The 24,394-nt window shown below is 42.1% G+C and overlaps 1 protein-coding gene and 1 long non-coding RNA gene across 2 annotated transcripts in view; one reads left to right on the forward strand and one right to left on the reverse strand.

Annotated features, from left to right (window-relative positions):
* Palld (palladin, cytoskeletal associated protein) overlaps window positions 1–24,394 on the forward strand; it is a 217,016-nt gene that overhangs the window by 85,177 nt on the left and 107,445 nt on the right. The gene's annotated exons all lie outside the window — the stretch shown is intronic.
* Window positions 7,576–24,020, reverse strand: LOC116914892. The gene is made up of 3 exons (XR_004389787.1): window positions 23,920–24,020; window positions 8,399–8,464; window positions 7,576–8,266 (listed from the first exon to the last, which is right to left on the reverse strand). It is a non-coding gene; the product is annotated as an uncharacterized LOC116914892 (long non-coding RNA).

Below are 24,394 nucleotides of genomic sequence, written 5' to 3' on the forward strand. Positions count from 1 at the left end.
TAGCGACTTTTATTCTCCTCTTGTAATTACCATCTCCAAGGCCTTGTCTGCTAACCTAGGCTTAGTCCTGGAAGCTTCTAGCCTCCAAACCATCTAATCTAGGAGGAGAATGTTTTCAGCCTCTGAGACTTACTTCAGAATAAGCTCCCTCTTTCTAGTTATATAAAACCAACTTTACCTAACCCTGGCTGGCTGGTTCAACTCAGCTGTTCTGCCTCAAACTTCTCTCCGACATGAGTGATTTCATCTGACTTCTCTCAGCTCGTCTTGAGTTTCTCCACTTGGCCTCAAACTAACTCTGGCAATCTGTAGTAATCTTCTGGCTCCTTATTCTCTGATCCACTCTATCTTCCTCTATTTCTATCTTATTCTCTCAGCAAGCAGTCTCTATAAAAACTATCCCAGTTATATTGCCTCTTCCTTTCTGCACTGGCCCTTAAGTAACTAGCTTTCCTCTCCCTTCTTGTGAGAGTTGGGCAGATCCTATTCTGTCAAATCTTTCTCTGATTCGTTACTTTGTCTGCCACTCAATTAGACACTGCTTTCAAACAAGGGTGCTTCCTTCTGCAAACTAACTTTGCCTTCATTGTTTGGGATTAACAGTGTTTAGTAAGGGTTCGTTCATATGTATTCTAGCCAGAGGGATTAAAGATATTTGCTAAAGACTGAGCCACACCAGAGCTAGAAGCTGTTTTTTTGTTTTGATTTGGTTTTTTATGGTAAATGAGACAATCTCAATGTTCGACGTGTGATCAAATATCCTGTGACAATAGATGCTTTTAAATGGGAAGCCGTTGTATGGAACTAGTGTATACAGCCTATGTGTAGCACTAATAAAATGTATAGCTCACACCATGTACGCTGCATAGTATATGTGCTCTGGTTGTGAAAACATGCCTGACATTCCTGCAGAGGGAAAGTGGGCAAATAAATCCCGTCTATCTGAATTTCTAGGGCTTTGTGCCTAGAATTTGTGCTCAACAAATATAGTGGAAAAATTAACACAAGAGATAAGAAAAGGACCAGGAAGTGTGCTGGAGTGTAGTTCACTAATAGAAGACTTACACAGGACTTTGGGGTCTGTCTCATGAATGACAACACACACACAACAAAAGCATCACTAAGTGCCATACATAAAAGGAAAAATAAAAATAAGGAAGGTTAGGAAGGAGGAAAGGAGGGTGAGGAAAGGTGGACGGAGATACTACTCTTGTGTGGATCCCTGTGTGGAGTCTGTTGATAGTTTACACCATTTCGAAGTTCATCAGTTCTGAAGGAGGCCACCTCCCACATGTCTCCATGCTGATTTATCCTTCTGCCTGTGACACTCTCCCGTGAGTTTAGAGTGCGAAAAGATTTTTTAAAATAGTGGTAACAAACGAAATCAAGATTGTTTGGACTGTGAGAACTGGAAACTGGCACCTTTCAGTGACTGATTTCAAAGTGGCCTGTGCTCTCAGAACCCAAGCCCACCTTTATCCACTCAAGCCCTCCTGGCAGCGGAGCTCAGAACTGAAAACATACTCCAAACACACTTCCGGCGAGGATTCCTGACTAGGTTCCCTCAGCACAAGCTAGAATAGCAAGACGTCTTTTAAAAGCCGTGTTTCTTTAGTTGACCATTGAGAGACTCAGTAGTAAGATCTGAAGTAATAGGTTTGAAATGTCAATAACAATTACGTGTGTCAGTTAACCGTCTGGTAGGATATTTAGTGCCAGGTGGGTATCGCCTCACTTAGATCTCACAACATCGCATGTCATGGGAGTAGTGGGAGGGGGACCACTAACAAATGACTCTAGTCAATTCTAGATACCATGCCATAAGCCATGGTCATGTACTGACTATACCAAGACCACCTGAGTTTGTCCGTGTTTAACCTTCACCTTTCTTTTTACCGTCTGTTCCCTGATTTCACTGGCATCTCTCAAACCCCCATCCTGCCTCCGCTGCCCACTTCCCTGGCTGCTCTCCCACTCTGTCTGAAAGGTCACAGGTACACACCCAACTTGAGATAGTATTAAGTCGACTTCCCTTCTCACATTTAGGAAGTGTTCCTTAAATGCTCCGGACATTCAGGGCTCTATTTATTAAACTTCATTTTCAATTTAACCACATATCATTTCAATTTCCCTTTCCTCAGCATTGTATAGCCCTGAGAATAAGAGTTGGAAATGTGCCTATCACAAGCTGAGTCACATTAAAAAAAAAAAAAAAGTGTTCCCTCCTCAAGCTATTGTTTTCTTCTCTTTTTTAAAGAAAAAAAAATCTTTTATTTTAGTGGTAAACATGAAACATGAAACACGCAAGAAAACACATAACGAATTCATACATATTCATATCTAATGAAGGAATATAACACAAGAGCCCTAAAGCACCACCAGCTCAAGAAATAGAACTTTGACACATGCCCCAGAAGCCCTGCAAACTCAGCCCCGTGACGCTCAGAGTTACCATTGTTAGCATTAATTTTACTTCCAGCCTTCACACCCTTGTTGAGGTTTCCCCTCGTGCTGTGGATTCACCTCAAGGCCTTGCAGGGCTTCCTGCTATGGAAGGTGCTCGGCCTCTAGGCCAGCTCTTCAGACTCCTGTGCGGTGTTTCAGCTGCAGGTAGATTTTTGCATTTTTCAGAAGGCTGGGTGGTGTGCAACCCACAGCACATATTCGATACGAGCAACTTGATAGTGTCTGAGGTAAGGAGGCAGCCTTGGCAACCTCATCCGTCAGAAGAGCATCGTCTCCAACATTTGTTCCTCTCTCGGCAATCCTCCCCCCTCCTGTGACATCTTTCCATATCCTACTGCTGTGTGCTACTACTTACGTGTTCTAGAGACACAGAAAAAGGGACGCACAAAAGTATGTGCTCTGGTCCCTGTGCCGCCCTTTTCGTGATCTTGAGGTGTGTGTATGACCATTTAATTTGCTCCTCATGTGTACGAATTCATTGTGTGTGTGGAGGGGGTGTGTGGGTGCACACTCATGCACTCATAAGCACATGCATATATGAAGAGACCAGAGGTCAATATTGAATGACTAACTATCCCTGGACACCTTATTTTTTTTTTTTTGAGACATAGTCTGTCACTAAAGTAGGAGCTAGCTGGAAAGCACCCAGACCTCTGTCTCTGTCTCTGTCTCCATGGCACCAAAGCTAAAGATTGACAACGTCACACTTACCTTTTGCATGGGATCAGAACTCAGGTCTCGTGGCTTTCACACACTTTACAGCTGAGCCAACTCTCTCCAACCCCTCATTCTAATTGAAGCTAATTTTATTTATATTACTTTATTTCCAAATTATATTTTGTTTTATCTATTTGGCTATTATCTAAATTGCTGTCAATTTAAATTTTGTCTTGTAATATATAAAGTCGCTTTACTTAATTGACTTAGGCTTTTCTCTAGAGGAAAACAAAGAAAGGAAAGAAGGAAGGAAGGAAGGAAGGAAGGAAGAAGGAAGGAAGAAGGAAGGAAGGAAGGAAGGAAGAAGGAAGGAAGAAGGAAGGAAGGAAGGAAGAAGGAAGGAAGGAAGGAAGGAAGGAAGGAAGGAAGGAAGGAAGGAAGGAAGGAAGGAAGGACGGACGCCAGTCAGAGTGAACTGCCTAGGCGATTCTACAGAAGCACGCGTCATGTTTGACTTTAAAAAACAAAACAAACAAAACGTTTTCTACAATAGTTGTAGCATTTCATAATTTTTAGTCATTGAATGAGATTTCCAGATCTTCTGTGTCAAAATCAGCATCCACATCACCAGATTTTTGTAACTTGAGGTCATTTCAGTACGGGAGTAAGCAGATTTTGGTGTTAGTTTGAGTTTGTGCTTCCACAGCTCCTGTGAGATAAGCATTTTTCTCTGTGTGCTTTCGCCTACTGTGCATCTCCCTCAGTGAATGGCTGTTGGTATCGCTTGCCTGTTTTTTGACAGGTTTGTTTATCTTCCTCCTACTGAGAGTCTTATTAAGTTAGACGTAGAGTGTGAGTCCTTTATCAGACATGTGCTTTGCAAACATTTTCTCAGAATCTGTAGGTTTTCTTTTAATTTCATCAGAGACAGTGCAGTTTTAAAATCTGAAACTGGAGGTAGAGATGGCTGAAAATCACTATGTAGCTGCTGGGAACTGAACCCAGGTCCTCTGGAAGAACAGTCAGTGCCATTAACTGCTGAGCCATCTCTCTGCCCCCTGAGAAACTCTCTTAATTGAAGCTCACAGACATGTTTCCACCCCATCCCCAGTTTCTCCCTGCGATATCTTACTGTTTAGATATTGAGTCTATTTTCAGTGAATGTTTGTTCACAGTGTGAGATACTGTTGAATACACACACACAGATACACACACACACACACACACACACACACACATGCACGCAGGCATGTATACACAGACAGATTGTTCCAGCACTGTTGCTTTTAAAGACTCATTTCTCCATTAAATTGTAGCTGTCAAAAATTGGTTGTCACATGTGTCTGAGCTCTGCCTGCCCTCTATGTCCTGTTTTCCATTAGTCTGTGTGTCTGGTTTTATACCAATACTCTACAGTTTTGATCACTGTGGCTTTATAGTGTAAATTAAGCTAAGTAATGTGAGATGTTGACCTTTACCCTCTTTCAAGGTTGCTTTGGCTTCTGTGGATCTTTTCTCATCTCTGTACATTTAGTTTTAGAATTGGCTTATCAGCTTCTAGCTGAAAGCCCAATAGGATGTGAGTCGACACCATGTTGAATCTATATATCAGTGTGGGGAGGACTGATGTGTTCAAAGCCATGACTGTTCCGCTCATGGACCAAGTATACCTCTCCGTTGGCTTAACCCTCAGATTTATCTCAGTTCCATTCACTGTCACGCTATTAAGGTCTTCCATGTATTTATTTATAGGTGTGCAACGGAAGTTTATGCTGTTGGAAATGAGTTTCTAAGTCTCAGTTTCTCATGGCACCACATACCTATAACCCTAGCACTCGAGGTGGGGAGGAGGCTGAGGCAGGAGATCAAGGGCACCCCAGACATTAGGCCAGGGCTACGAAGTCCTCTCTCAACAGAAAAAATAAATAAATGCTAGCTTCCAATTGCATCATACCTTGTGTATAAAATATTAAGTAATCCGCGTGCATATTGATTCTGTCATCTGAAGCCTTGCTAAACTCCACAGCTCCACTGGGCTTTCTGCATAGACAGTGGCGTTAGTTACGTGGGGTCAGCCTTGATTCCTTCTCCCCAAAACTAGACCATTGCTGCCATTTTTATTGCCATATTTGCAGTGGTTAGAACCTTCTGGAAAATGTTGAACACCCATATTAAAAGCAGACACCCTTGCCTTGTGAGCAGGAAGCCTTCAGTCTTTCCCTATCAAGTTGATTTAATGTCAGCTGGGGGTTTTCACAGATGCCCTTTGTCAGTTAATGACGTTTGACTCTATGCTACTTCACTAGGGATGTGGGATTTTTATTTTTGTGGAGATTCTGGATGTAGTTAAATTATTTTTACAGCCTCCATTGAGATAATCACACAGGATTTTCAAATGCAGTGAATTATATCAATTGATTTTCCAAATGGTAAAGTCAGAATTCAGTATGTAGCTCAGACTTACTTCAAATGCATAGAAATCCTCCTGCCTCAGCTTTCCAAGTGCTAGAATCACAGAGTAAGAGCTATCACCAGCAACCTCCGTGTCTCGTTCTTTTAGATAGGCCCTCCTTCATCTCCACGTAGTAACCAACCATCATATACATTTTGTATTTCATTTGCTAAAATTTTAATCTTCATGCTAAGCTGTAGAGAGTATTTGCTAGGGTTTTAAGGTCTCATGGCCTGTCCCCACTTCCTATTCACTCTGTTCCTGACTGTTGATGTCTGTAACAAGCGGGCCTCACGCCCCGCTATCACACCGTGCCTATGGTGCCTTGCCTTCCGAGATGGACATATTCCACCTGGAACCATAAGCCAAAATAGACCCTTTCTGCCTTTGCTTCCAAAACAGCATTGATCTGATAACATACTTCTTTTTTTCTCCTCCTTATATATTAAAAAACATCCTCACTCCTATCCAAATTCAATAATAATTTACCCTTTGAGACAGTGCCTCAACATAGAAGCCCAGAAATTCTTTATTACAGCCATGGCCCTGTACACCCCAGGGACTTTCAGGACTCTGCTCCAGAAACACTGTCTAGTGAACACTCCTATGGGTCCTCACCTCCTCTTTGAATCGCTGTCCCTGCCCTGCAATTGAGAGAACCCGCTGTTTTGAAATCAAAGAAAATGCCTTTCGGATAACTTCTAGACACCTCAGGCTATTTTACAATCATCCCTGAAGAGCTAAGAAGGGACCAGAGTAAACTTGACCTCAGAGTACTCTTTCATATCCCATCGGCCTGGTGGATGAACATCAGGAGAGCACAGAGGGGTCTACAAGGAAAGGAATAAAGAAGATGCAAGTTAAGAAAACTTTCTGCTGGGGTTGGGGATTTAGCTCAGTGGTAGAGCGCTTGCCTGGCAAGCGAAAAGCCCTAGGTTTGGTCCCCAGCTCCAGGGGGAAAAAAAAGAAAAGAAAAAAAAAACTTTCTGCTCTGCTAATATATCCCGAATTTGAATTCAAATTCCTGAATTTGAATTTGAAGATAAAAGTCTTCACATGCTATGATCTCTGGGTTGGTTGGTTTTGGCTTTTTTTTTTTTTTTTTTTTTTTTTGAGGATAAGTGTGAATGTCTCTGTTTCTGTCTTACCGGGAGTCTGGACATGTTCAAGCAAACATGTCACCCAACCATCTCATAAAGAACATTCTAATCTCTAAGGAAACAATCCAAGTCTTCCGTATGCCCTGGCTTCAGACAGATGGATGAAGTGCCTGGTGTGGTTAGCATGTTCAATGTTGGCCTACCTATGGGACGTAGAACATAAACGGAAAACATCAAAGTAGAAGCTGACGTGTCTGTCTTTGCTTGTGTGACGTACCATGGCTCACAACTATGGTTTACGTTGTTGTGTTTCCTCAGGGCTGAGCTATCTTTGGTGGTATTGGGGCTTCTGGTACTAGCACATGGTAGACACACACAATAAATATTTATATGACAATTTTTGCCTAGCAGTGAAGCACTATTTTAAGTAACTCAAAATAGAAGGTCATTTATTCCATACTCACCGTCAAGAAGATACCATTGGCCACAGCTTACAGATGAGAAACTGAGTTCAGAAAGGCTGAGCTACAATGTCAACGTGCATGTGACTTGTTAAGAATTCAGGACCTAATCAAGTAAACTTGCCCTACTCTCAACACTTTAAAAATACATCAACATTCAACTTTCAATCGTTCATTTTATTGGCACTAGGGAGGTAGTTGTGAAAGAAACCAGCATAAATTCTTGGGGATCATGTGGATTTCTCTAAACTTAAGCACCAAACATTGGACTGTCTTCTCTTCATAAACTTTGGTTGATTGTGGGTTCCACAGTGGCTGATTCATGCTATCAGCCCCCCCAAATTTCCTTTCAGGCTAAAAAAATTGTTTTTCTTGTCATAGTAATCTAAAAGAATCCCTACACACACACACACACACACACACACACACACACCCCACATACTTTTTAATTTTTTATATTATCGACTTTATAACAAAGCACATAAAATCATCACTTTATTCCTTAGCAACCATTAATTATAGGCTTTTCAATATAAACATACTGAAGAGAAAAAGATTTGAGAGGGCAATATTGTCTCCTTTTAGGACCTGTACATTGAAGCTCCGTTTAAACATGTTTTACTTATCCATGCCCTGATTCTTACTCGAGAATAGCCACAAACACATCATATATTGTCACTTATTTGCCATGTAATGTACCACATATAAAATGACTCTGCCGTATTCTTGTATTTTTTCCTCTTGCAGCAACACCCACATTCATGCAAAGTTTTTATGATATTCATAATCAGCGGCACGGCTCCAAAATGACTCCCCCGGGGTTCTTCATATAAACTGTCTAGTTCTCCATAGGTTTTGTTCTCCACTCAGTCTTGGTCATTTTCCCTTCACACTCCTTCGCTCTGTTTTTAGTGTAACTTTTGTGTAGCCTCTTTTCCTTGACTCCGAACCACCGTATGGTTTTCATAGAGTTTCATTTGTATTCGCTCATCATTTTCTCCTCACTGTAGGGTCAAGGCAGTTTAGAAAAGTTTCCTCCTGATCCCACCTGTGCCACTGGGAGAACTTGTAGGGTGTGCTGGCTGCAGTGATGCATCCAAGAATTCACATCCATCCAGCTTAGTCTCAGCCTCATGAAAAATCAGAAACAGAAGAAATATTTTACTGATTAATTTTTTATGTTACTCGACCTAGCTACCCTCTTGTAGTCTCTGAGTCTGTATTTTTCCCCCTCCACAAAATTATCCAGTATTATCTCTTACCTCATTTTTCTCCCTCCTGTAGAGAGTCATTGGGGAAATGTTGCTGTGGATAGACCCAATAGTAACCTGTGGGAATTGTCCACAGTCTAATATCAGAGGCTATATTTTTAAATATGTATATGCCTATGTGGATGTGGTTTTTAAAGAGCAAGAAATGAATCTGCACTATAGTTGTTCAAAATGAACTCTGTTTAAATGCCAAAATAATATTACCATCCCCTAAAAGGAGTTACAGTTCTCTCCCGTACTACTCTCTGTTTTTGAGAGAGAGAGAGAGAGAGAGAGAGAGAGAGAGAGAGAGAGAGACAGAGACAGAGACAGAGACAGAGACAGAGACAGAGAGGACAGCTATGTCAGTTTGTCCCTAGGGACTCTAAGAACAGATACAGTGAGGTTCTATAGTTGTCCCTGGTCCTATTGAGTCACTGGTAAGTCAAGAGTGTTAAGGGTGACTGGTTCTAGCACATACTGCCCAGAAGTCTACAGCAATGCTGGCTCATAGGTAAACTCAGGCAATGTTTGTGCACTGTGGTACAGGTTCTGGAAAGAAAAAAAAAAAAACCTCCCAGGCCTGTGAAGGCAGCAGGGGCTTGTTTTACAGTGTGAGAGAGACTTGGGAGAACATCAATTCACAAGCAACCACCAAAGTGTGGAGGCAGAGACTCTTCAAAGGAGAGGCAGGTGTGAGAGTCTGAATTTCCTTGCACCTGCATTTAAGCCAAGTGACTACACCTGGGAGGTGACAGGGAGGCACTGGGTTCCCCAGCTCCTGCTCCCTTGGAAGTGCATGTCAAGTGTGAGTTTCCTAGCAGGATGGAGGGTGAAGCTGTTAAGTGCACAGTAGTCCATTCCAACAGACTTTTCTCATCCCAAGCAGACCCCGCTGAGCCACAAACAATGCTTCTTTGTGGGCTCTGGTCAGTTTGGTCACAGGATACCTGTGGGGATTTCTTTTCCTGACTCTGCGAAGCAGCTGCCCTGAGTCTTGGCAGGCCGGCCACACTGAGCTCAGGAATATTCTAGCTGTGGGTGCCTTCCAGCCCACAATGATCTCCCAGACATTTCCCTTTTAATGAAGCCCCAGGTTTTTTGTAATGAAAGGCCATTACATGTGACGAATAATGGGGCCCTGGCTGTGTTTCATTAACTTTTAATTTAGGCTGTTAGTATGGAATTAGTTAGCAGACTGGAGAATCAATCAGCTAGCCAGTGGGATTCCATCTTCCATCTTAACAAGAGAGTCCTGTAGGTGTTCAGATGTTAGCTTTGTGTGTGTGTGTGTGTGTGTGTGTGTGTCTGTGTGTCTGTGTGTCTGTGTGTGTTCTGTGTGTCTGTGTGTCTATGTGTGTGTCTCTGTGTGGTTCTGTGTGTGTGTGTTTGTGTCTGTGTGTGTGTGTGTGTGTGTGTGTGTGTGTGTGTGTGTGTGTGTGTGTGTCTGTGTGTGTGTGTGTATGTGTGTGTGTCTGTGTGTGTGTGTGTGTGTGTGTATATTGTGTGTGTGTGTGTGTGTGTTCTGTGTGTGTTCTGTGTGTCTGTGTGTCTATGTGTGTGTCTCTGTGTGGTTCTGTGTGTGTGTGTGTTTGTGTCTGTGTGTCTGTGTGTGTGTGTGTGTGTCTGTGTGTCTGTGTGTGTGTCTGTGTGTGTTCTGTGTGTGTGTCTGTGTGTCTGTGTGTCTATGTGTGTGTCTATGTGTGGTTCTGTGTGTGTGTGTGTGTGTGTGTGTGTGTGTGTGTCTGTGTGTGTTCTGTGTGTCTGTGTGTTTTTGTGTGTGTCTCTGTGTTGTTCTGTATGTGTGTGTTTGTGTCTGTGTGTTTGTGTGTTTGTGTGTGTGTGTGTGTGTGTGTGTGTGTGTGTGTGTGTGTCTGTGTGTGTGTGTGTGTGTGTGTGTGTGTGTGTCTGTGTGTGTGTGTGTGTGTGTCTGTGTCTCTGTGTGTGTCTCTGTGTGTCTGTGTCTGTGTGTGTGTCTATGTGTGTGTGTGTCTCTCTCTCTGTGTGTGTCTCTCTGTGTGTGTGTGTGTGTGTGTGTATACACGTGCCGGCTAAGGAGCTTTGCTGTTCGCTCCCAGCACTACAGCCAATCGCATCTCCTGCTTCCTCCATGCTGCCAAGTTAAGTCCCTGGCCAGAACACTGTGTGCATCACCCAACACTTATCTCCTATGCTAACTCGAGTCTGAGTCATGAAGTCCAAGGAAAATTCCTTTTGCGTGCTGATGAACTCAAAGACTTTCAGAATTAAAACAAAATAAGTTAATTCCAAGAATGGTGAAAATTTTGAAGAGTTACTCTTTGGCTAGAGGGTCCCTACATTCTGGGAAGTTGTAAGTCTTTAGACATTCCCCAAGTCATTTTGAAGTTTCTGAATATGCTTCAGGGATGAAGTCACTTCCTTCCTCATTCCTAGATTCTACCACTGCATTAGAAGATCAGATAGCTGCTAATCTGGGCCGGGAGACACAGTAAATAACTTCAGTTTCAAACCTAGAGTCCAGTCATCTCAAAGGAAGATGGCAGCCCAACAGGCAGCTCTGAAGGATCTTCTAGGGATTTACCGAGCACTGCATGACTGATTACGAGAGGACACATTGTTCAAGTAGCTTCAGAAAGCCACAGAGAGATGTGAATAGAGGGAGAGAAGTTCTATAGGAAATGAAATACCAAGGCCCAGTAAAAAGTGATAGATTAATGCAAGAGACGCAAACCAGAAGAGCAATGAGCTCACAGATAGCCACATTCAAAAATCACAGGATGTACTATGAAGTACACCCCAGTCTTAATTTTAGAATAATTTACTATATCACACCCAGACATCTGTATACTCAGTACAAGAAAAAAGATGGAATGAGTAAATAATACAATCATAGCCCCATTCTCTTTAGGCAGTGCTATTACCTGTGGTTGTTAATTTGCTTTTGGGAGGTAGCTAGAAATCAACTTTTACAATTTAACAGTTATTATGGAGAAATGCTCAGTTGTCCTAAAGCAGAAAAAAAAAATAGCTTAGGAGTTCCTAGAGGAGGAAAACCTTAGGTTGTATCTACAACTTTAAAAAGTTCCTAAAGTCAGATGGGGACGTCACTGGGTAGTGGCAGGGTTAACACTCGAAAGACTTTTCAGGGCTGTCCCTTTGCATCCTGCATCCTGGGGTCCCAAGTGTGCAGCTTCAGCCAAGCTCAAATCAGAAATGCTTCCGTATGAGTCGCATGGGCATATTTAGACCCTGCCATTATTCCCCCAACGATACAGGACAGCTACCATGTACGTGACACATCTCACTAGCGTTTCTACCATAAATACGTTTTGAATCATACTAGGGGATTATGAGATGGCTCATCTGGTAAGGGTGCTTGGAGCCAAGCCTGGCTACCTGAGTTCAATCCCTGGGTGGGACCTATATGGTAGGAGGAGAGAACTGACTTCCACATGTTATCCTCTGACCTCCATACATACCGTGGTACCTGTGCAATGGGATCCAAAGGTGCCCTTCCACTCTTCCCTACCCCACACACAGAAGGCTGGGGAACGTGCACAGCTTAGATACAAAACTAAGGCACTCAGAGAGGGCTCTTGCACATCAGATTGTTTCAGCGTCTGTGGTGGAGTTAAAGAGCCAATCTTCCCTGAATAAAAGGGACAACTGTGCTCAGCTTCCACACATACTGGTCATCGATGCAGCCTGCTGGTTAACATTCTTTACATCTGTGCACCACCCACTGGTCCACTATGCATAGATTATGAACCAATTCGAAACAAGATGAGGCCACCTAGCATGTGGCACACAATTCTTATCTGTCTCTCTGTCTGTCTCTGTTGCTGTCTGTCTGTCTCTATTGCTCTTCCCGTCCCTCTCTCTCCCTCCCTGCTCTAAATTTCAGAGAAATGTTTTAACCTTACCGAATTTTCTTTTTCTTTTCCTTTTCAGTCAGAAGGTTAAATAACTTATCTGCCACTTCATTCATAAACTTACCTGTCGTTGATTAATAGCATACAATAAGTCATGTGTATGGAAGGAATCCTAGGATTAAACTGTAAGAAGTGTTCATTGTTTAACTTTTCTGTTTTCTAATCACTGCTTGTGTGCATGCCTGCTGGGTACAAAAGGTCAGTAGACACCCTTTACAGTGAGGACAAACGACTTTGTATAATATTGAAGTTCTTTTAAAATGTAACTTTTTTCAAGATGAAAAGTAGTGCTAGATTGGTTTAAAAAAAAAAAAAAGATCTTTCAGTCTGTGTCTCATATGTGGTCATTTGAATTTAAACTGAACAAAAAGGTCAGCGGCTGGGGAAATTGCTCAGTTGGGAAGGTGCTTGTGTGCAAGCCTGTGAACTGAACTTTGGATCCCTGGCAGCCATGTAAAGCCTGGGACAGAGGCATGTGACCTGCAGCCCCAGTCATCAGAGACAGACAGATCCCAAGGGCATTTTGGCCACACAGTCTAGATGGAACGGCAAACTCCAACTCAGGGAGAGACGCTGTGTCAAAAAACTAAGATGGAGAAGGAGTTAAGGAAGCCATCTCAGTATCAATCTCTGGCCTCCACACGCACCACATCGCCACTCAGACGAATATCTTCTCCCCCTTCCCCTCCCCTCCCCCTCCCCTCCCCCTCCGGCTCCCCCCCCCCCAGTTCTTCAGTTACTTTAGCCACATTTCAAGTGTCAGATGTGGCTGAAAGGCTGCCACAGCCGGCCATGTGGACCCCTGCATCTCCTTCCTAGCAAAGAGTTCTCAGACATCCTGCTGTTCTACACTTAGCCAATAAGAACACAATTATAAGGAGGCTTTTCTTATTTATTAAGAATTAGGTCCTTCATTAGAAGTTTACTGTGTTCTGTTCCCCTGCTCTACGCTCTCCAGGAAATAAGGTCTGAAGAATTCCAGCGAGTGTTAGCACCTACTCCTGAAAGCGGGCATCAAAGGGCCAATGCTCACATGTATTTATATAAGTTTGGTTAAATATTAATTTTAAATGGTTGTAAAAGACACTTGAGGATTGCAACAACAACAAAAAGCCCTGTTAACCTGACTTTAAACATATTCAGTGATGTCGAGCTGTTAAACTGTAACTAATCTGACATTCTTGTCAGGTCCTCAACTGGCACAGGATTTTATGGTCATCCTGTATGATGCCAAAAAGCTCGGTGATTTTTTTGACACAAGAATTGCTCATTTGGTTGGGGATTTAGCTCAGCTCATTTCCAAGGCCCTGGGTTCAGTCCCCAGCCCGAAAAAAAAAAAAAAAAAAAAAAAAAAAAAAAAAAAGAAAGAAGGAAAGAAAAGAATTGCTCATTTCCATAGACAGAAGGTGCAAATGACTCCATTCTAATTTTCACTTGAGTAGAAACCTAAGAACTGGAATCCCAGGAATTTTCCAAAGGTCCAGGAAATTACATTGAACTGGTTCTTCCTTGGGGAAACATCTAGAAGTATAGGAGCCCATATTCACTACCCACTCTTAACACTGGGACTTACTTATCTGGATTGAACCTGTCCAGGCCCTGCCCATGCCGCCACAATCTCTGGGAGTTCATATGTACCAATCAGTCCTGTTATGTCTGCAGGACACTGTCTGCTGGAGTCATCCATCCCCTCTGGCTACTATAATCTTTCTGCCTTCTTTATGGATCCCTGAACCCTGAGAAGAGGAGTTCAATGAAAACATCTCACTTGGATTGGAGTTTTCCAAAATCTCTCTCTCTCTCCCTCTCCCTCTCTCTCTCTCTCTCTCTCTCTCTCTCCCTTTCTCTCCATTGTCTAGTTGTTGGTCTCTGTATTTGTTCTTATCTACTACCGGAGGAAGCTCTCTGATGATGACTGAGAAAGGCACTCATGGGTCTTTGGGTATAGCAGAATGTTGTTAAGAGTCATTTTATTGCTCTGTTCCTGTAGCAGAACAACAGGATTTGCTTTGTCCCTAAGCCTGTGGCTATCTAGTCTCAGGCTCTTGGATATATAAACAATATCAACCATGGGTTCCATCTTGCGAAGTGAGCCCTACATCTAATCAGAGAGTGGTTGGTCATTCCTATAAAGTGTGTGGCACTAGTGCCCCACCATGTCATATAGGTGAGTCACTATTTATAGACCCAGTGTATGTAGCTGGATTGGTGTTCATCTTTCTTCTTCAGTAGTTTTCAAAGTAACTTCCTGTACCATGAACGCTAGTCAGTAGAGGCGAAGGCTGTAGTTAGGAACCTGTAAGACTTCTCCATACTCCATGAGAGAGATATGTAAGTGTTGACTTCAGCAATAGGACTTACCATCAGTTTATGGAGAGTCACCTATAACCTTGACAATAACCTGAGGTGACTGGTGATTTCTATGGGACCCCTTTGGTTGACTCAACTATATGCAATCCATTCCTGGTACTGGGGGTTTCACCTCAGGGTGAGAGATGTCTGGTAGGAGTACTGTCCACCTCCATTATTTGTGAGTTCACTTACATTTCTTCATCATATATGGTAGGAATCTTCTTCAGTAGCAGGTTTCTATATGGCCCCCTAAATGGCTCTTAGCGCTCTCTCTCTTTCTCTCTCTCTCAGAACTAATAGAAAAATACTGCTAAGTTAAAAAAAATCCTTAATCAACATCCTTCACTCCTAAGTCTGAGCTTGTCTTTTGGTTCTACCTCTCTGGATCCTTAAGGCCTCCAAGTCCTGTCTCTCTCCAAGAAGTGTTCTTTCCTGTTTCAACTTAACCCTCCCATTCTGTAAACCTTTCCACAAAACAATCCCGGACAGTTGGGGATATGGCTCAGTGGTAGAGTGCTTGCCTAGCACGGGTAAAGCCCGGAGTTTAGTCATCAGTTCTGTCAAAAGTAGTCCAGACAGGACAGAGGGATGCCCTGGTTTCTAAATGATTATTTACTTTTCATTTGATGTGCATTGGTGTTTGCCTACATGCATATCTGTGGAAGGGTGTCGGATCCCCAGAACTGGAGCTACAGACTGTTGTAAGCTGCTGTGTGGTTTCTGGGAATTGAATCCAGGTCCTCTGGAAGAGCAGCCAGTGCTTTTTAACTACTAAGCCATCTCTCTCAAGCCTCAACAAATTCTAAAGTAGAAGACACAATCACAATATTCTTCCTCATGAAATCTGTCTTTATACCGCACTAAAGTGTGTTCGAATTCCAAATCTTAAGCTTATATTGAGGGCATATCTCTAAATTACATATGTATATAATTTACAAGCAACTATGCCTGCATATATTATATGTGCATGTATCATAAATAAAAATAGATGTATAAAATGGAAGCCACTATTTTAACTCCTGGTTGAGTTTTTAACTTTGCCTTTATGTGCCTTATACCCCACACGAGACTGCCTAGGTTTCAACCTTGGCTCCCGCAGCCACAGTGTGTGAAACTTTGCCTGGAGATGACGTAACTTTCCTGTGAGCATCAGTCTCCCCATCCGAGGAAAGCAAATAGCAAAGCGATTACATCATGGAGCTATTGGAAGGATTAGATGTAATGTGTTCAGTAACCATTGACTATGGAGAGCCCAGAGAATCCACAGTCCCATGCAAACATCATCTTTCCTCCTTCCTCAGCAGACTCCTGCCTTGTGGTCTCATCTCTCCCTGTGCTGGGTAGAATTCCAGCCAATCTCATCACTTTGCAGAAGCACAAAGAGAGAGCCTGTCCCATCTGAAACTGATCATTATAGTAATTAAAAGTCTGCCTGGTACAGTAATCTAAACTGTGTAGCCTGTATAAGTCCTTCCCCCACCCTACCCATCCTGTATCCCAGGAAAGCCAGGACCAGCTTGGACCTTTATGCAATGGAGGAGCAGCTGGCCTTTCCTCCACCCTCCACTCCAGTCCACTCCCTGGCCCCTCCTTCTAGCAACAAGCCAGTGTTCTAGCTTGTCTCCTCAGGTCTGTATTCTCTGTTAGGGCTCCTTACCTGCCTTACACTACCGGCAGGCAGGCTCCCTTCCAGTGCCGTGTAGACTGAAAGGGCACCCCTCCCATGCAGTCTTCAGTTCCAGGGACCAGGAGCCCCTCTCGCTTAAGTGCAGATGAAGTCAAAGAGACCGGCCTCTCCTGGGGCAGATAGCCAGCAACAGCCCCTCAGCTGCCTCAGCCGAACTCTTTCATTAGCCTGAGGCCAGGCTAGCAGAACTGGTTTTCTGTCTGGACAGCCTACAAGCCCATCTTTTACTCTCAGTCTGGTGATTTAGTGCTTTCCTTCTCAGTGTGAGGTATTTAATGCCTATTTTATCATCCCAACCCTGTGGGAAATCAGCCAAACTGAGGCTAGAGGGACTGCAGCCTTACATCCTGTAAGAAATGTGAACAAATGTAAACTAGTGTGGGCCCAGGACATGCGAGCTGCCATTACTCTTCCTCCAGAGTTGACCTAGAGCTGTTTTCTGTAAACTGTTCAACACACTGTAAAAAACTACCACCAAGCAAATGGCTTTTAAGTAATAGAAACTTATTTCTCATAGTTACAGAGATTAAGGAATTTAACATTAAGGTACCAACTTCAGTGACTGGTAACAGCCTGTTTCCTGTTCAATATCCATGACCCCTTACTCTGGACATGAAAACCTCATGACCTCTCTATCCTGGTCCCTAGGAATAGACTGACAGCTCACTGGGACTCATGATTTCAATGCCTGGATTTTTTTTTGTTTTAAGGATATAGATATTTAGTCTGTAGCCTGTTCCCACAGTGCCTGGTTTTATATATATATATATATATATATATATATATATATATATATATATATATATATATATATCTCACTGGGACTCATGATTTCAATGCCTGGATTTTTTTGTTTTGTTTTTGTTTTGTTTTTGGGTTTTTGTTTTTTTTTTTTTTTTTTTTTCTTTTCTTTTTTTGAGTCTGAACCCAGGGCCTTGTGCCTGTTACCACTAAAGCCCCAATCCCTGGATTTTTTTGTTTTAAGGATATAGATATTTAGTCTGTAGCCTGTTCCCACAGTGCCTGGTTTTATATATATATATCACTATCATCAGTTGAAGTGTACTCTCGATTGCAATGTTTTTATAACTTGTTGAAAATCACCTTTAAAGTTCTCAAAAGAAAAAAAGAATAAAAAAACAAAAACTGTGACAGGGTCTTTCTCTGTAGCCACGGCTGGCCTTAAACTCACTATGTAGGCCAGACTGGCTTTGAACTTCTTTTCCAGTCTTTTTTTGGCATCCCAAATGCTAGGAGAACAGGCATGTACATGTATCCCAGAAATATCAAGAATGTTTCTTATCAAAATAGTTATCTCTTTATGAAAGTTTTATTCCAAAAGACATAAGTGTGTGTGTGTGTGTGTGTGTGATGTGATTTTTAAAATATATTTCTTAGTTTAAAAACTTTTGTCTAGAAGCTGGAAAGTTTACACAGAGGGGTAACAAAGGACTTCTTAGGGGGGTGAGAGCTCACGCTACTCTTCCAGAGGACCTCGTTTGGTTTCCAGCACTCCTTTAAGACAGCTTACAACTGCCTGTGACTCTAGATCAAAGAATCTAATGTCCTCTTCTGGCCTTTTCAGATACCTGCACTGTGTGTGTGTGTGTGTCTGTGTATGTGTGTCTGTGTGTTTGTGTGCCTGTGCGTGTGTGCTTTCATACAGACACATACACACTCATACTTAAAAATAAAATAAATATTTTTAAATGTATCTATTGCAGTTACCCCCATAGCAGATATGAAAGTCAACATACTGTTGAAACAAGTTCCTGTGAACATGAACACTAAGAAGAAGAGAACATTGTGTTTGCCTGGCCTCTGCAATGAATACGATTGATTTATAGGGAATAATAGGTTGCTATGTGTAGTGTCTCCCAAAATGTGAGGAACAGAACGGTTTTACAAGAGCATCCATTGGTGCTGACTAATGTCTAGCGTTTAATCTGGCTGTTTTATTTGCCCCGTGATATCTCATTCATCTGTGTTCCATGTACCATGTAGACGATTCACAGATATTGAGGTGCAGGAGGCTGGAGGGCCTCTACCCAGCATTCTATTTAGCCTAGGAATGGAGCTGTATCATCTGCCTGACATCATGTGAGGAGCCACCTATCTCATCACTCAAAAGGCTGAGTGAGCATGAATGAGCCCAGGCTATATAGTCAAACCCTATCGCATATAAAATGTAAACAGATAAATAAATTGAGTGGTTAATAAGAGTTTACATCATGTAAAGAAATCCACCAGTAGAAAAGTTTTTCAGTGGCCTGACTCTCATACATTTGATTTTATCCCTTTGTCTTAATGAGACAAGCTCAAAGGAATGTCAATACAATTAGGTGTTTAAAGAAAAGCTTCAATATGTTCATGCAGGAATCAAGGCAGGAGAGCATAGAAGTTCTCGCACAGTGCAGTTTGAACAGTGTTTTACCCAATCACCCTTTTGTAGGAATAGTAAATGTGTGATAGAAAACATACTTGGCCTTCCCTTGCTTGCTACAGGAGGTCATCTGGGGCTCAGCTACAGGAGCAAAGTACGAGTGCCCAAACCTGAGTTCCCAGAGGCTGCTGTTAAATTTCTCCAAGTGATGACTGCCCAGTCTATTCCATGAAAGCAGGGACCATTGCTTAAAGGAAGAAGTTCAACCCCTTTGATTTCCTGAGAAGGGGAGACAGGGTAACTGTCTCCCTTTCTCTTTAAAAAGGCATACCCAGTTTGCTTGTGAAATTCAGACCTATTCAAAATCTTCGAACACTTGAGCATTTTTGCCTCTCTTGAAAATTCTTATCTTAGAGAGAGATGCAGAGAAAGACAGAGAGATGGAGAGAGAGACAGAGACAGACAGAGACAGACAGAGACAGAGAGACAGAGACAGAGAGAGGATTTGGGAAGATCAACAAAGGAAAAAATGATCCACTGACTTTCAGGTATCTTTGAAAGACCACGTGCTCAGTTGAATTCTCTCGGTATCTCCTTCATCCCATTCTTGTCCTTGTCTAATCTCCACCCAAGCTCTGAAGGAGAATCTCTGTGACTCATCTGAGAGCTCTGCATATTTAGACCATCATCTACCGGTGTAAACAAATCCACTCACCCTTCTTGGTCATCATCCCACCTCCAGGAAGTTGTTAGAGTCCTAGTAAGGGAGATGATCCTTTCACATGGAAATTACTTTGGGTCAGCTACTTAGGCAATGGAATCTTAGGCATTTTCTCCTTGAGGAGGAACCAAGTACCTTACAGAAAGGAAACTGTGAGAACTAGATCTGTTTCAAACGTCTTCTCTCAGCCCTGTTCTGAAAAGGTGGCTTGGAGTAAACAACAGGACTACAGCTAGAATTGCCTGTTTGCATGGTAAAGTCAAACTCTTAGCTTGCGAGGAAAAATATATTTTTAAAAAAGGCAAAAAGATGCAATCAATGGTTCAAGGTACAACCCAAGTTTTGTTTTGATTTCATGTCCTGCTGATGTTTTCAATGACCTCCCCTCCCCATCTTGGCACCCCTCATTCAGCAGCCCCTCAATCAGCACCCCCTTATTCAGCACCCCCTCATTCAACAGCCTATTTGTTCCTTACTCTGAATATTTCCCTTCTGTATGACTCACACCTGAAGCAAATACCTCAGGAAATTCTGCCATTGATTTGAGTTAGACAGGAAGTTTCCCTGCTCCCAATCTGGCTACTTTTCTTGAGTTGTGTCCTCAAGGCAGGATCCGGACCACTCCTGTAAAGGGTACGGGAGTTCAGAGCTGCCTCACCTCTCCCTACTTGCCACTCCCTCACTAGAACCTACCACATAAGGAAATGCTGTGTATACGCCAGCATACCCAGTATACATACGAAGGCAGCCTTCATAGTGTGGCTTCTCCCACAGATGTCACAACCACAAGCCTTTGGCTTTTCTATTGATCCAAGGTTGAAGAAAGAGGAAGTCTGCTCTCCCCAAAACAAAGCCCTTTAAAGAAACTCGAAGGAATGGGTGGTGAAAGACTAAAATGCTGGCTTAGTACTTCAAAATTGGCAGGTATCATTCTTGGTATTGTCACGATAAAGTAATATTTTCTTTTTATACAGTCCTACTGTCAGGAATGCAAGCCTCTGTGACTAGACCCGAGGCACCACCCAGCTCTCTCTCCTTTCCCTGTGCTTGTCTGTCTGTAGACAGATATTGATGCAGAAACATTGGGAGATAAACTGCATTTCTTACGACTTGCCTATAGATAGGTGGTCCCTGTTAATTTTAAAATCTTAGTTACTTAGTGCTGAATATCAAACTTCAGGCCTTGCACATGCTAGGTGAATTAGATAGATGGATGGATGGGTGGGTGGATGGATGGGTGGATGGATGGATGGATAGATAGATAGATAGATAGATAGATAGATAGATAGATAGATAGATAGATAGATAGGGAAATACACAACCATTCCTAGGTATGGTGGGAGAGGTTTAAGTAGATATGACAGAGAGCATGGGCAGAGAGCATGGAAAGGTCCAGAGTGAAAATGATCCTGAGTCAGACAATGTGAGGAGCTGAGTCAGGGAAGAAGGGAGAGCCAGGAGACCAGAGACCAGAGGCTGAGAGGCTAAAGGGTAAAGAGTAGACAAAAAAGGGCTGCATAACCAAAACTGTTGGATTATATAGGGAAGGGCAGCTAGGAGAAGGGTATCCGAGCCCCTGGGCCTGAGAAGTTTAGGGGAAAGGCCTGGGTATGCCAACCGTACCCTGCAATTGGTAAGGACTGAGGGATGTTGGAAGGGCCTGGTAGCTAGGTCTGCTTCAATATGGTAAACAGACACCTCCGTTAGCCATTCCAGGTTTGAGACCTAACACTAAGCACTTTCTCACTCATCCATACAGCCCAGACCTCACTGATAACTTCTAAAATGTTTAAATCAATGTATTTTTTAGTTTAAAAACTTGCAGAGGGTTGGGGATTTAGCTCAGTGGTAGAGCGCTCACCTAGCAAGCTCAAGGCCCTGGGTTCAGTCCCCAGCTCCGAAAAAAAAAAAAAATTGCAGAACTATAATATATGCACTGATGTTGCCCTATGACAAACATGGTATCTGCTGAAATAATTTAATTTTATATATGTGTCTGAATGTATGTACTTGATAGGTTTATGGTGTGAGAGGGCTGTGTTCACTTGAATGTGTGTACTCATGCTCATGTGCACACATGTGGAAGCCAGAACTGGATATCAGGAGTTTCCCTCATCTCTCTCTCTGCCTTGTTGCCTTGAGACAGGATCTCTCACTAAGCCAGAAGCTCACTACTTAAGCTAGGCTGGTGGTCCAGCAAACTCCAGGGATCAATGGTTTCCTGCCCACAGGGACTTTCAGCATCTGTAGTCCTGCTTGGATTTCACGTGGACTCTAGGCCTACAGGCTCTGGTACCCCTGTGTGTGAAGCAAGTGCTCCTACTTGTCTTATCTACTCAGGCCACCAATTTCAACTTTTTATTTATATATATTCATAAACATAATTATATTTATAAAATTATATGTTATTATATAATGTTATAATAGTGTATATATATTCTTATTTATTATAATATAGTATATATTATATAATATTTATAGGCAATATTATATAATATGTACCATACATTTAATATATAATTATACAAATAAATACATTTAATATATTATATAATTATATAATATTATAAATATACTTATATGGAGGTATCATATATAAAAGTTATAAATCATATATTATAATGTTACATGATATATATATTACATTATATAATATATAATTGTATAAATATATAATATAAATTATATATTTACATACACACACAGATACACACACACACACACACACACTTTGATCCTAAGTATACTAAAGTAACTTGTTCTTTTCTGTGATTCATTAAACTTTAAATAAACCAATTCCTGTGTGTTAAAGGATGAGAGGCAACGGGAAAACACCTGTCCTTTTCATCGTCCCACGTTGTCCATTGGAAAGATACTAAACCTCTTAAGCAGAAGCTTTTATTTGTTTCTTTTCGAAACAGAGTCTCACTATGTTGCCCTGGTTGGCCTGGAATTTGCTATATAGATCACTCTGGCCTTGAACTCACATAATTCCTTCTGCTTCTAAGTACTGGGATTGAAAGTATGTACCACCAGCAAAACACCTCTCTCTCTCTCTCTCCCTCTCTCTCCCTCTTTCTCTCCCCCTCCCTCTCTCCCCCTTCCCTCCCTCCCTCCCTCCCTCCTTCCTTCCTTTCTTTCTTTCTTTCTTTCTTTCTTTCTTTCTTTCTTTCTTTCTTTCTTTCTTTCTTTCTTTTCATTGGATAGAAAGGAAATACATTCATTCAATACATCCCAACCATAGTCTTCCCTTTCCCAATTCTTCCAGCTCCCCACCACCCCCTCTCTCTCAGATCCACTCTCCCTCTGTTTCCCTTCAGAAAAGAGCAGGCCTCCAAGATGGCCACCATAGCCTTTATCGGAATCACGAAATTGGAAGTAGTGCTAGGCATTCGAGTGCTGTAGCTTACATGAGGACTGTGTGTCCTGGACTCAATGTTTTAGGGCAATCCTTGTACTCCTTAAGCACTGAGAATCTAGTGGCTGTAGAAAGAAGCACATGCAAATAATTGAAATCAGAACATCTATCTCATGGATGGGTTCTTGGGAGAACATGTGCAATAAATTTTGGATGTCTGACTCCTGTTATCCAATAAAGACCATGGTAACTTACCTTAAACATTATAGTTTCCCTGAGGCAGAATGTTTAGATAACATATTCCCTCCAGGTAGCCACTCTAGCTATTTCCTGTGTTGCTTTCCAAACCAGTCATTGAATTTATGATAGTTTGTGTGATGTGTCCAAGTGTGTATCCTGCCTGTGTACAGGACACCCCTGGGGGCATTTCCTGGATAAAACCAATGACACACACATACACATTCTTACCTCTTAAGGGAATTAACAGAAAAAATATTTTGTTGTCTCTAAACAAAACCCATGAAAGCTATTCACCTCTTATTAGAAGCAGACTTCACATCTGCAATAGAGAGGAAAAGAGACAATATTTGATTTTTTTTAAAAAAAAAAATCCTTCTTTTTACAAAAAGTACTTGGTAATTTTTCTGCTTCTGTGTGTCATTCTTACACAGGGCCACAGCAACCACCTCTGTATTGTTCCAGTTTTAGAAAACATACTGTTGAAGTAAAGTAGGATCCTGTTTCAAAATGGATTTCTTCCTTGGCCTGTATACAAAGCAAGGTAGATTAAGGAAGACCTAAAATGGTTGGCGATACAAATACATTCAATACAGAGCTTCTAACTACCATGAGGTGCTGTAAGGAGGGCAGGACAGAAAATGTCTGCCTCTCATGTCGTTAGCACTGTCCAGAATACAGAGATGGCTGGCAACCAGGGGGGGAAAAAAACCACCCACCGATCAATAAGAAAGAATCAGTTACAAAAAAGGAAAAAGACTTGAACTGCCGTTTCACCAAAGAGGAAATTCAAATTGCCAATAAACATGAAAAGATGTTCAGCCTTATTAGTAATAAAGAAAATATGCATTAAACCAGTAGAGACACCATTGCACACCCACCTGATTGGCAAAAACGGCAGTCTGACTGCATGAAGTTCTGGCAAGGATGTGGAGAACAGGATATTTCGTACACTGCTTGTGGGAGTATAAATTGGTGAAGACCACACTGGAAAACATTTCGACATCATTTGATAAACTGAGATGTTCTAGCAACCCTGTGACCTAGTGATTTGACTCATAAGCATCTCCCTCCAATGACACGTGTGCAGCCAGAAACAGACCCGGGACCCGGAAGGCAGCCCTGCTCAGCTGTGATCAGGCCGGAAGCGGTCAGCAGTAGACTGAGAGATAACACTGTGAGAGAGCTGCTTGGGTCTGTGATAGCCAACAAATAAAATACGTGAACTAAACTAGACAGAACAGGATCTCCCAAACATCATATGGAACAGGAGAACACACAATGATCGATGGATATAGGAGGTTTCTGTTTATAAAAAGTTTAAAAGAAGTAAGAGAGGAGCCAATGGATTTTCCT

The sequence above is a fragment of the Rattus rattus genome, chromosome 13, assembly GCF_011064425.1.
Source record: "Rattus rattus isolate New Zealand chromosome 13, Rrattus_CSIRO_v1, whole genome shotgun sequence".
NCBI classification, from domain to species: Eukaryota; Metazoa; Chordata; class Mammalia; order Rodentia; family Muridae; genus Rattus; species Rattus rattus.